At 37.3% G+C, this 11,224-nt stretch overlaps 1 pseudogene; it reads left to right on the top strand.

Annotated features, from left to right (window-relative positions):
- Positions 1-484: 484 nt before the first annotated feature.
- On the top strand, positions 485-10,484 carry LOC120176223 (annotated as a pseudogene).
- The last annotated feature ends 740 nt before the right edge of the window (positions 10,485-11,224 follow it).

The following is an 11,224-nucleotide window of genomic DNA, read 5'->3' as shown; positions in this document are numbered from 1 at the left end:
GGATTTATTTAAGAGAAATCTAAACCTAAGGATTGTATCAAAAATTAAGATTCTATGACTACATTGAAATGAATATAAATTATCCAACAAAATTAAATGCAAAAAAAGGGATTAAAATGTAATAAAACAAAAATAAATAGTTAATTAAAAATAAAACATAATAACAAAAAATGATGACTAAATTGTACTAAAACAAACACTGAGCCATGATCAAAAATAGTAAAGAAATATTCAGTAACCAAATTTGAAGAAAGGAAAACAAGGGACGACATATGAAAATATGTGATAATACAAGGAACCGTTTCCTAATTAGACCAAAACTTTTAGGAGAACACAAAAACCCTAGCCTTTCACGCGTGTTGTTTACACTTGGCCATTTCTCATCTTTGTGCGACGCATCTCTATCCTCCCCTCTTTTTTTCTTTTTTATCATTTATAAACCCTAACGCCTAAAAAGATTAGAACGTCAGTTGTAATAGGTAGAATGCAGCGATAGGTTCAAGCTTTTTCGGTGCATGTAAACACTGAAAAATGCGATATTGCATCACATTCGGGTTGTCAATCCGATTATGCGACCCGTTATGTTTTCCAGATGTTTTGAAAGCCAAAGGTAAAGTTGTTGCTAAAAACTGCAACAAGAACACATTGCTATTAGTTTTAGCTCATAAATCGGTAATCAACAATTTGTTTAAAGATATATCATGAAAAGCATACTTGTGATTTGGTAACATCAGCAGTTTCGGCTCGAACCTTCAGTTCTTGCATTTCATGAAAATCATCTTCAACTTTAACAATGTGTATAGCTGCACCATATAGGATATAGCAAACTGTTAGGTACGGTACAGGGTTAATTTTGTAATTATGTACCAGGGTTTTCTATTATAAATAGAGATGTAACCTAGACCTAAAATATCATTGAATAAAAACTTCTAGCGCCGCCTAGGCACCGAGGACGTAAGCACATTGCCGAACCTCGTAAAATTCTCGTGTTCTTTTGTTTTCTTTACCCGTTTTCGTCAACAATTGGTATCAGATGTCAGGAGCAAAATTCGAAGTCGCGAAATTCGATGGTCAGGGTAACTTCGGATTATGGCAAACGAGGGTGAAGGATCTATTGGCGCAGCAAGGGATCTTGAAGGCTTTGCGATCTACAAAGCCGGCGTCGATGGATGAGGAAGATTGGGAAGAATTGCAGCAGCGAGCGGCAGGAACCATACGATTATGCTTGGCGGACGAGGTCATGTATCACGTCATGCATCTATCATCTCCAGACGAAATTTGGAGGAAGTTGGAAAGTCAGTTTATGTCCAAATCCTTAACGACAAAACTGTATCTGAAGCAGCGGCTGTATGGGCTGAAGATGCAGGATGATCACGATTTGGCGCAACACGTGAATGTCTTCAATCAAATCGTTTCTGATCTGGCTCGGCTTGATGTGAAAATTGAGGATGAAGACAGAGCGATGATTCTGTTGTGTTCGTTGCCTCCCTCTTACGAACACATGGTGACTACTCTTACATATGGGAAAGAGACTATCAATGTTGAGGAGATTACTGTAGCCTTGTTGGCTCACAACCAGCGGAAGCAGAATACAGGGGAAAGCTCTCAAGCCGATAGCTTATATGTCAAGGGTAATCGAGATCGTGGACGGAAGCCAGAGAAGGCAGGGTCCGGGAAGCGGAATTCCAGATCCAAATCCAGGGATAAGAAGACGATTCACTGTTACAAGTGCAAGGAGGCGGGACATATGAAGCGAGACTGTCCGAAGTTGAAAAAGCAGACTGATGAGAAGCGTGATGGCTCATCCAAGTCTGTGAACGTGGTCGAGGATGATAATTCTGATTGCGTGAGGGTGATATGCTTTCTATTTCAACGACACAATTGACGGATGCTTGGATTCTTGATTCTGGATGTTCTTATCACATCACGCCAAATAGGGAATGGTTTTCGACATACAGGCCGGTTAATTCTGGTTCGGTTTATTTGGGTGATGATCGATGTTGCAATATTGTTGGTATTGGTGATGTCAGAATTAAGATGCACGATGGCTCCGTTCGGACGTTGAGTGGTGTTCGACATATCCCAGACTTGAAGAAGAATTTGATTTCCTTGGGCACTTTGCACAAGAATGGTTTTATCCCTAAGGCTGACGAGGATAGGGAAACCATTCGGATTGTTAAAGGAGCATTGACTGTGATGAAAGGCAAGATGACTGCAGGGAATATCTACAGATTGTTAGGGAGTACCGTTGCAGGTGGAGTTCACTCTGTTGAGTCCTGTGATGATACGACAAAATTGTGGCATATGCGCCTTGCTCATCTTAGTGAACGTGGTATGGCAGAATTACACAAGAGAAACTTGTTGCATGGTGTCAAAAGCTGTAAGCTCGATTTTTGCAAGTATTGTGTTCTTGGTAAACAGACTAAAGTCTGTTTCAAGACTGCGAAGCACACAACTCAAGGGATTCTTGATTATGTGCATTCTGATGTATGGGGGCCTTCCACGACATCGTCTTTGGGTGGATCTAGGTACTATGTTACTTTTATTGATGATTTTTCACGGAAAGTTTGGGTGTATTTTTTGAAACAGAAATCTGAAGTTTTTGAGAAGTTCAAGCTGTGGAAAGCTGAGGTAGAAAACCAAACAGGACGAAAAATCAAGTGTTTGCGGTCTGACAATGGTACGGAGTACACAGATTCACAGTTCCTACAATTCTGTAAGGAGCATGGGATTCAGAGGCATTTTACAGTGCGCAAGACACCACAACAGAATGGTGTTGCGGAACGAATGAATAGGTCGTTGAATGAAAGAGCCAGATGTTTGCGGTTGAATGCGGGGCTTCCCAAACACTTCTGGGCTGAGGCTGTTAACATGGCGTGTTACCTTATCAACAGATCGCCAAGGGCATCGCTGGCTGGGAAAGTTGCAGAAGAGGTATGGACTGGTCATGATGTTAGTTTTGATAACTTACGGATTTTTGGTTGTCTTGCTTATGTGCATGTACCTGCTGATGAGAGATCCAAACTTGATGCAAAATCGAAGGAGTGCATTTTTCTGGGTTACAAGAAAGGTGTCAAAGGATTCAAGTTCTGGGATCCAGTTGCGAAGAAAGTTGTGATTAGTAGAGATATCGTTTTTGATGAACAATCCATGTTGCAGCAGAAGCAAGACACGACAGTGGTGGATTTCGAGCAGTTTCCAGTTGAGAAACCAGAAACTTCTCAACCGACTTCTGGTGGTTCCACTACGGATGACTTGCAGGATTATAGTCTCGCCAGAGACAGGGTGAGACGGACGAATATAAAGCCTCCGAACAGATTGGGTTTTGAAGACTTGGTATCTTTTGCACTTATTGTTAGCAGCGATGATCCGATTACTTTTCATGATGCCATTACTAGTCAGGAAAACGACAAGTGGATGGCAGCCATGGTTGAGGAGATGGAGTCTTTGAATCACAATCGCACATGGGAGTTAGTTCCCCTTCCTGAGGGTAAGAAGCTGATTGGTTGCAAATGGGTGTATAAGAAGAAACCAGTAGTAACAGAAAAAGAGGGGGAGAAGTTCAAGGCTCGTTTGGTAGCGAAGGGTTTTTCACAGCAGAAAGGAGTTGATTATGATGAAATCTTTTCTCCTGTGGTCAGGCACACTTCAATCCGAGCAGTACTTGCATTGGTGGCTAGTTGGGATTTGCATTTAGAGCAGATGGATGTTAAAACTGCTTTTTTGCATGGTGATTTAGAGGAGCAGATCTACATGCGGCAACCTGAAGGTTTCACTCAACCTGGAAACGAGCATTTAGTTTGCAGATTGAAGAAATCTTTGTACGGGTTGAAACAGTCTCCGAGACAGTGGTATAAACGGTTTGACTCCTATATGATCAGATTGGCTACAACCGATGTGAGTATGATTGTTGTGTCTATGTTAAGAGCCTTGATGATGGTTCTTTTATTTTTCTATTACTGTATGTTGATGATATGTTGATTGCTGCGAAGAACATGGATGATGTTATCGGTTTGAAAACTTTTTTGAGTCAGGAATTTGATATGAAAGATTTAGGTGCTGCAAAGAAAATTCTTGGAATGGAAATTTGCAGGGACAGAGACTCAAGGAAACTGCGGCTATCTCAACGGGGTTATGTTGAGAAATGCTAGAAAGGTTTGCGATGAGCAGCGCAAAACCAGTTAGCACTCCATTGGCGAATCACTTTAAGCTCTCATCAGAACAGTGCCCCAAGACAGATAAGGAAGCTGAAGATATGGCAAAGGTTCCGTATTCTAATGATGTTGGCTGCTTGATGTATGCGATGGTATGTACTCGTCCTGATTTAGCTCATGATGTTAGTCAAGTTTGTAAGTACATGTCTAAACCTGGTAAGCAACATTGGGAAGCAGTCAAGTGGATCTTTCGGTACTTAAAGGGTACTGTGGGACATGGAATTGTTTTTGGGAGTCAGCGGGATAATCCTTTGGTTGTAGGATATGTGGATTCAGACTATGTAGGTGACTTGGATAATAGAAGATCTACGACAGGGTATGTCTTTACTCTTGGTGGAGGGCCTATTTGTTGGAAGTCTACTGTTCAATCTATTGTGGCTCTATCTACAACTGAAGCTGAGTACATGGCAGCGGCTGAAGCTGCAAAAGAAGCTTTATGGCTTACTGGTTTAGTGAAGGAGTTGGGTGTTCAACAAGGTGGAGTTCAGTTGCTTTGTGATAATCAAAGTGCTATTCACTTGGCTAAGAATCAGGTGTATCATGCTAGAACTAAACATATTGACTTGTTCAAGCATCTGGAGAGGTTTTGTTTCAGAAGGTACATACTGATGAAAATGCCGCTGATATGTTCACTAAGCCAGTTACGACAGACAAGTTCAAGCATTGCTTGGACTTGTTGAATGTTTCGAGTTGTTAAAGAATCAAGGTAACCCAACCCACATTGAATTTTCAAGAGGCAGGATATTCGCCAAGGTGGAGATTTGTTAGGTATGGCTCATAAATATACCAGTAAAGAGGACAGGGTTAATTTTGTAATTATGTACCAGGGTTTTCTATTATAAATAGAGATGTAACCTAGACCTAAAATATCATTGAATAAAAACTTCTAGCGCCGCCTAGGCACCGAGGACGTAAGCACATTGCCGAACCTCGTAAAATTCTCGTGTTCTTTTGTTTTCTTTACCCGTTTTCGTTAACACAAACTAATAAGCAGATCACAAAGAATAAGAATGTAGTGGACAGCACTGTCCACGAAGTCGGTGCCTTCTGATGATATCTGCTCGAAAAAGCCTACGACTAAGAGCTTATAAAATCAACAGTTTTCATTTCGTAAACCGTGTGAATAAGTAGCCAGTTTTGTACTCACCTACATATCATTGTATGCTTTCTGAACGGATCTCTAAAATCGAGCTTTCGTTCATACAACAGAGCCAAGTCACCACCTTGATCTTGGTGACCATACACGATAATGTGATCAGAAGAGTTAGTAATGTCATATACATACACTAGAATCGCTTGATTTCCAGCAAGTTGCCCCATAAGATTCTCCACAAGAGACTCCACATCAAAGGCTCCACCAAGGTATCTGTTTTAGAACTTATTTTTTATGCATAAGGAAATCAAAATTTTCTAATAAAGAAATGAACTAACAGAAGCCATTAGCCCTATTTTTTAGTGCATAAGGTATATATGTTCGCCAAGACTATACTTTCGGATTTACTTATCTACATTCAAATTACTAACATCATCGACATTGATCACATTAACAATAGTCTAAACCTTTTTTCCCATTCGAGGTGTCTATTCTAATACAACTTCATTAGATGTTTTGAAAGCACAACTATTTCATACGTTTTGAAAGACAAAGGTAAAGTTAGAGATGGCTCCTGGCTTTGGTGAATTACAGATGACACTGTTTACGATGCCGTGAAGTCGGTATGTGTCTTTACAATTTTCGTAGATTATCGGCTTCTTCATAGAATACTTGATTTACATGTTTATTGAGTTCAATCTTTCTCAGATGACTCAACACAATGTTGGTTCCCTGGTGGTGGTAAAACCTGGAGAGCATAAATCAATTGCTGATATCTTCACAGAGCGAGGTAGTTAACTAGTACATCTTGATAAAATCAATTTGGAGACAAGATTTTAAATTTTGAACGAATGATGGATTTAGTATACTTATGCTAGGACTTTTGTGTTATTTGTCGCATATTTGTTGATCTGAATCAAGCAAAACTAAGTTCTGTAAGATTGAAGTAGATTTTATTACCTATGAGCTAAAACATGTTGATAGTTAGGTTGTTCCATCCCAATGTCACCCTTCACCTTTGCCATTGAATGCAATTATCAACTTCGGCGTAGATTTTTCTTCTAGTTCTTTCATGTCAAACAATCACATACTGCCCTTTTCTTGAGCATTGCATATAAAAAATGTAGGGCGCCCATCAAATTCTTTTTGCTCTGCTAAGATTATAATTTGGTTTATTTTGAATTTCTTAAATATCAAAGAAGAGATTTTGAAGGATTTTGTGGTGCGGTACAGTTTTGATTCGTAGTTTATTTCTATTATTTGATGTTATACTAGCAGATTATCTTAGGAAGGTAATAGTACATGGAAGATCATCCAAGTCAACTAAAGTTGGGGACATCATGATTGAAGAGGTATTGGGTTTTTTCAAGTACATTCATAGGTTTACTTCCATCATATATGGTTGTTTGTATTCCTTTCTTTTTTCATCAAGGGAGAGCCTACTCCTTTTGCATGCGTTTCGGAGGAAGTTTTTTGGAGCCCCTCTATATTATAAAAAAATCAAATAATGAAATGAAAAATCTTTTTTTTCTTCCTCTGATTTGATTCTCTTTGTTCTGCTCTTTTCTAGTTTGCTTGTGAGAAACTTGCTAACAGGTACGGGGAGAGCATGGTCACTAGCAGTAAAGGGCATGGGAACCGGCATGGGATGCACCTGCTCTTAAGGCAGATAAGGACTGATTTTGCATGCATGGCAATGAGAGGAAGATTGTTGGTGTGTTGCTTAGTAGTTGGGGTTGCTCATGAGTCATTGTTGGGACTATTAGTGGGATTTAAATGGCCCAAATTTGTATTGGATTTCTTTTCTTTTTAATGTATATATGGATAAAAAGTGGTGATTTTAGTCACAATAACATACTAAATTTAATAAAAAAATATATTAAATTTAATAAAAATAAAATTTTATGTTAAATTTATTTCGTCATAATATTTTCTCAAAATAAAAATTATGTTATTTTTTGACAAAATTTGTTTAGTCATGATAACAATTTATAACAAATATTAATTTCTCAATATAAAAAATTATGACAAATAACATTCTTTCAGTATCACTCTAATAAATTATAACAAATTTATTTAGTTACAATAACACACTAAATTTAGTCAAAATAAAAAGCTATGTCAAATTTACTTCATCATAATATTTTGTAAAAATAAAAATTGTGCAAATTTATTTAATCAAAAATAAAACTTTATAACAAATATTAATTTCTCAATATAAAAAATTGTGACTTTCACAATAACAAATTGTAACAAAATTATTTAGTCACAAAAAAAATTATAGAAAATATTTAGTGACGAAAAAAAAAGTAGTGAGAAATTAAATTTTGTTGTAACATGTCTTTTTATCACGAAAACTTTTTAATTTGATGTCATAATTTAAGTTAATTGTGACAAAATTTACTTTTTGTGATAAAATAAATATTTTAATTTAAGAAATATTTTGTCTCTATATTTTACATTTTGTGATGAAATAGAAACTGTGACAAATAATTTTTGTTACCGTATTTATTTTCGGCACAAAAATTCTTTATATTTGATGTTAAAATATAAGTTAGTTATGAAAAAATGTAGTTTTCGTGACGAAATGATTAATTGATTTTGAAACATATTTTTATTACGATAAGTTAATTATAGTAACAAAATTTCATTGTTACAATAAATACTATAAAATGGTAACAAACAGAATTTTGTCACAATATACTTTACATGACAAGGTTGTTCTAACAAATATGGTAACAAATACAATTAGTCAAAATATGTCACACCCCAAAATAAGGCCTAAATTTATCTTAAATGTTTTTTATGATTAAATTGAATTTTAATTGAATTTGGGGATCAAAGTGAAATTTTGATTAAATTTGGATCCAAATTAAGAAAGTAATTAAAGATGGAGGACCTATGACATGATTTTTCCATTTTCCTTTTTAAGGGTTTATATAACCCTAGATCTGGGGGAAATTTAATGAATTTCTCTTACTCCAAAATTTTACTATTTTAGAAGGAAACATTTGATCGCCCATTCATCGTCAACTGTTGCTCCGTTTTTCAACACCTCCTGCACTATCATGTTCCTTGCGTCGTCTCGAGTCCACCAGTATCCTTCTTATCTCTGTTGTCACCGGCATATGACGGGGAGAGGAATATCAAGTTTTTGACATTTCGGAATCGAGCTCTTCATCGTTCACCGTTATGAACTGACTTTGGTAATTGTCTCAAACCCCTTAAAACAAGTTTAGGAATTTTTTCGTAATTTTTCCAAACCTCTACGGCCCTGCATGCGCCACCCTTGAGAGTGGGGAAAGTCCACCCCCTGGTGGACTGTTTGAAAGTGGGCTGATCCGACCCGCGTATGACCCGACCCGTTAATCCAATCCGCATGCCCAACCCAATCCGACTCGGTCTAAAATTGACTGATTGTTGACCATTGATTGATCATTGATCGTTGACTTTGAACAAAAAGTCAAAATTTTTGAAAAGTCATATTTTATGTTTTTCGACATCCTAAGTCCGATTTTGAAGTCTTTTTTTCCAAATTATGACCCGAAAGCCCTGAATCGAGCTCGTTAACCAGAAATTGCTTAGCATTTTTAGCATTTTTACTTATTTATTTGAGATTTGGTTATGAAATTGATCCAATAAGATATTTTTATGAAGGTACTCGTGTTTCACCTGACCGAGGGTCAGTTAGGTTTGGTGTTTCTTGTCTATTAGACCCTATCGATCCGCGTTCTACGAAAATTACTCGTAGGTTTTCGTAAATTATTTAAATAAAACTTAATATTATTCATATTAGGATTATGATATGTATTTTTTGATTGGTAGGATCTAGTGTTGAAGCTGATCGTGATTGGTACACTAAGTAGTAGGCTTCCTTATTATACTACTTAGACCGATACAAGTGTGTTTCCTGATGGTGTTACATTACTATTTTAAACTATCCATTTGAATTGTTTCTGATTTGTGATAATTCTGAATATTCTTACGACATAATACTTGATTTCTTAATATTGCTTATCAGACATCTAATTTATCGTATATTACTGATTTAATTTCTGATTACCGTATTTCTGTATATGATTTCCAAGCATGAAACATTTTCATGTTTTAATGGATTAATTATCGTTTTCCCTCGAATACATACATGTTTATTACTATCATTGGGGGTATTATTGGAGGAAGTTTCTGAAGGCTCCTTTACTATGTGCAAGGGTAAGACCTTTCCATTTATGAAGGCTCCTTTGCTATGTGCAAGGGTAAGACCTTACCATTTCTGAAGGCTCATTTGCTATGTTCAAGGGTAAGACCTTACCATTTCTAAAGGCTCCTCTATTATGTGCAAGGGTAAGACCTTACCGCTTTCTATAGTCTCCTCTGTTTTGTGTATAGGGTAAGTCCTTACTGGGTGTACATGTGGGTGTATGGTTATTGAGAACCTACACATTCTGGTGATCAGACGGGGGTAGTGTTTATGTTTTTAGAACATGTCTGATAAATTGATTTTACAGAAATATTTCATTTGTATATTTTTATACACCGTAAGGAGCACACTGAGCTTTTTAGTTCATTCTGTAAATTTTAACATTTTTAGATAATAACAGACTAGGCTAGCAGACTTGGCATCAGAAGGATTAACTACTCCTACTTTTGTACTACTGTATATCTCTATATGCCTTTCAGTTATATCTTGATATATCTACATTACCGATATAATGTTCTGTAAATGTTTTATACGGTTTTCTATGGTATTTTGATATGTATATGTTTTATACAGTTTTTGACATATGTATACATATATGTTTATCATATAAATGTCACATTATTTTATGATTTTTAAATATATTTCAAATCCCTGATGCTATTCTAATTTAGGTTCAAAATCTTTCTATAGAGCCTTATAGATTTATCTGATGAGTGCTACTAGAGGTCGTAGGCCAGGGCGTGGTCGTAGGCCAGGGCGTGGTCGTGGACGAGGGCGAGTGACTCGACCTTCTGTTAATATAGATAATCTAATGTCACCTCGAGATCCTTCTGTCCCACACATAGATCTGTATATTTCTAGAGATGACCTGGTTACTGCTGCGAGAGACCCTCCCATCACTGAGGATGAGGACACTGGTATGGATGAGGGCGCAATTAATAGAGCTATATTGCGCATGTTCAGGAGAACTGCTTAAGTCCATGATAATATGTCTACTGTTGAGATTTCGAAGTCTTTGGTAACTACTAGAGTAGTTCATTCGAAGGCATTACTGGTGGACCTCCGACTGACGCTGAGTATTGGTTGGAGGATACAGAGAGGATTATGGATAAGATGGATTGAGTCCTGAGCAAAAGTTAAAGGGGGCCCTGGCTATGCTGAAGAATGAGAGTTTTTGGTGGTGGAAATCAATTTTCGTTAGTATTATGGGAAATCAGTTAACTTGGGATCTATTCAAGACACGTTTTAGGAGTCGTTACATCATAGAGAGATATCTACATGAGTGACGTCAGGAGTTTCAGAATTTGGAGCATGGTGATATGTCTGTTATGGACTATGTGATTGAGTTCATCAAACTGAGCCGCTATGCTACTGGACTTGTTGACACTAAATCAGATCGTTATTGAGGTTCGAGAATGGACTCAGGTATGAGATCAAGAGTCGAGTTGCTACCTACCGGGAAAAGGACTTTGATTCTTTGGTTGAGACAGCCAAGACTGTCGAGGAGATCAAGCGAGTGGGTATAGAGCGTAAGAGAGATCGAGATCGAGACCGATAAGAAAGCCTTCTGGTTCCATTGATTCTTCTGTACACCCCAGTAAGAGAGGCCAGGGTGAGTATTTTCAGAAAGACAGTACGAGTGTCAGGCCTGTGGCATCAGGTTCTTTAGTTGTTCCATATTCTAGACATGGTGGTTCTTCTAAGTTGCATCCTTTG

Source organism: Hibiscus syriacus, unplaced genomic scaffold (genome assembly GCF_006381635.1).
Source record: "Hibiscus syriacus cultivar Baekdansim isolate YM2019G1 unplaced genomic scaffold, ASM638163v2 tig00003398_pilon, whole genome shotgun sequence".
In the NCBI taxonomy this organism is placed as follows: domain Eukaryota; kingdom Viridiplantae; phylum Streptophyta; class Magnoliopsida; order Malvales; family Malvaceae; genus Hibiscus; species Hibiscus syriacus.
Note: the sequence above shows the minus strand (reverse complement) of the source record. Positions and strands in the feature narration are given on the sequence as shown.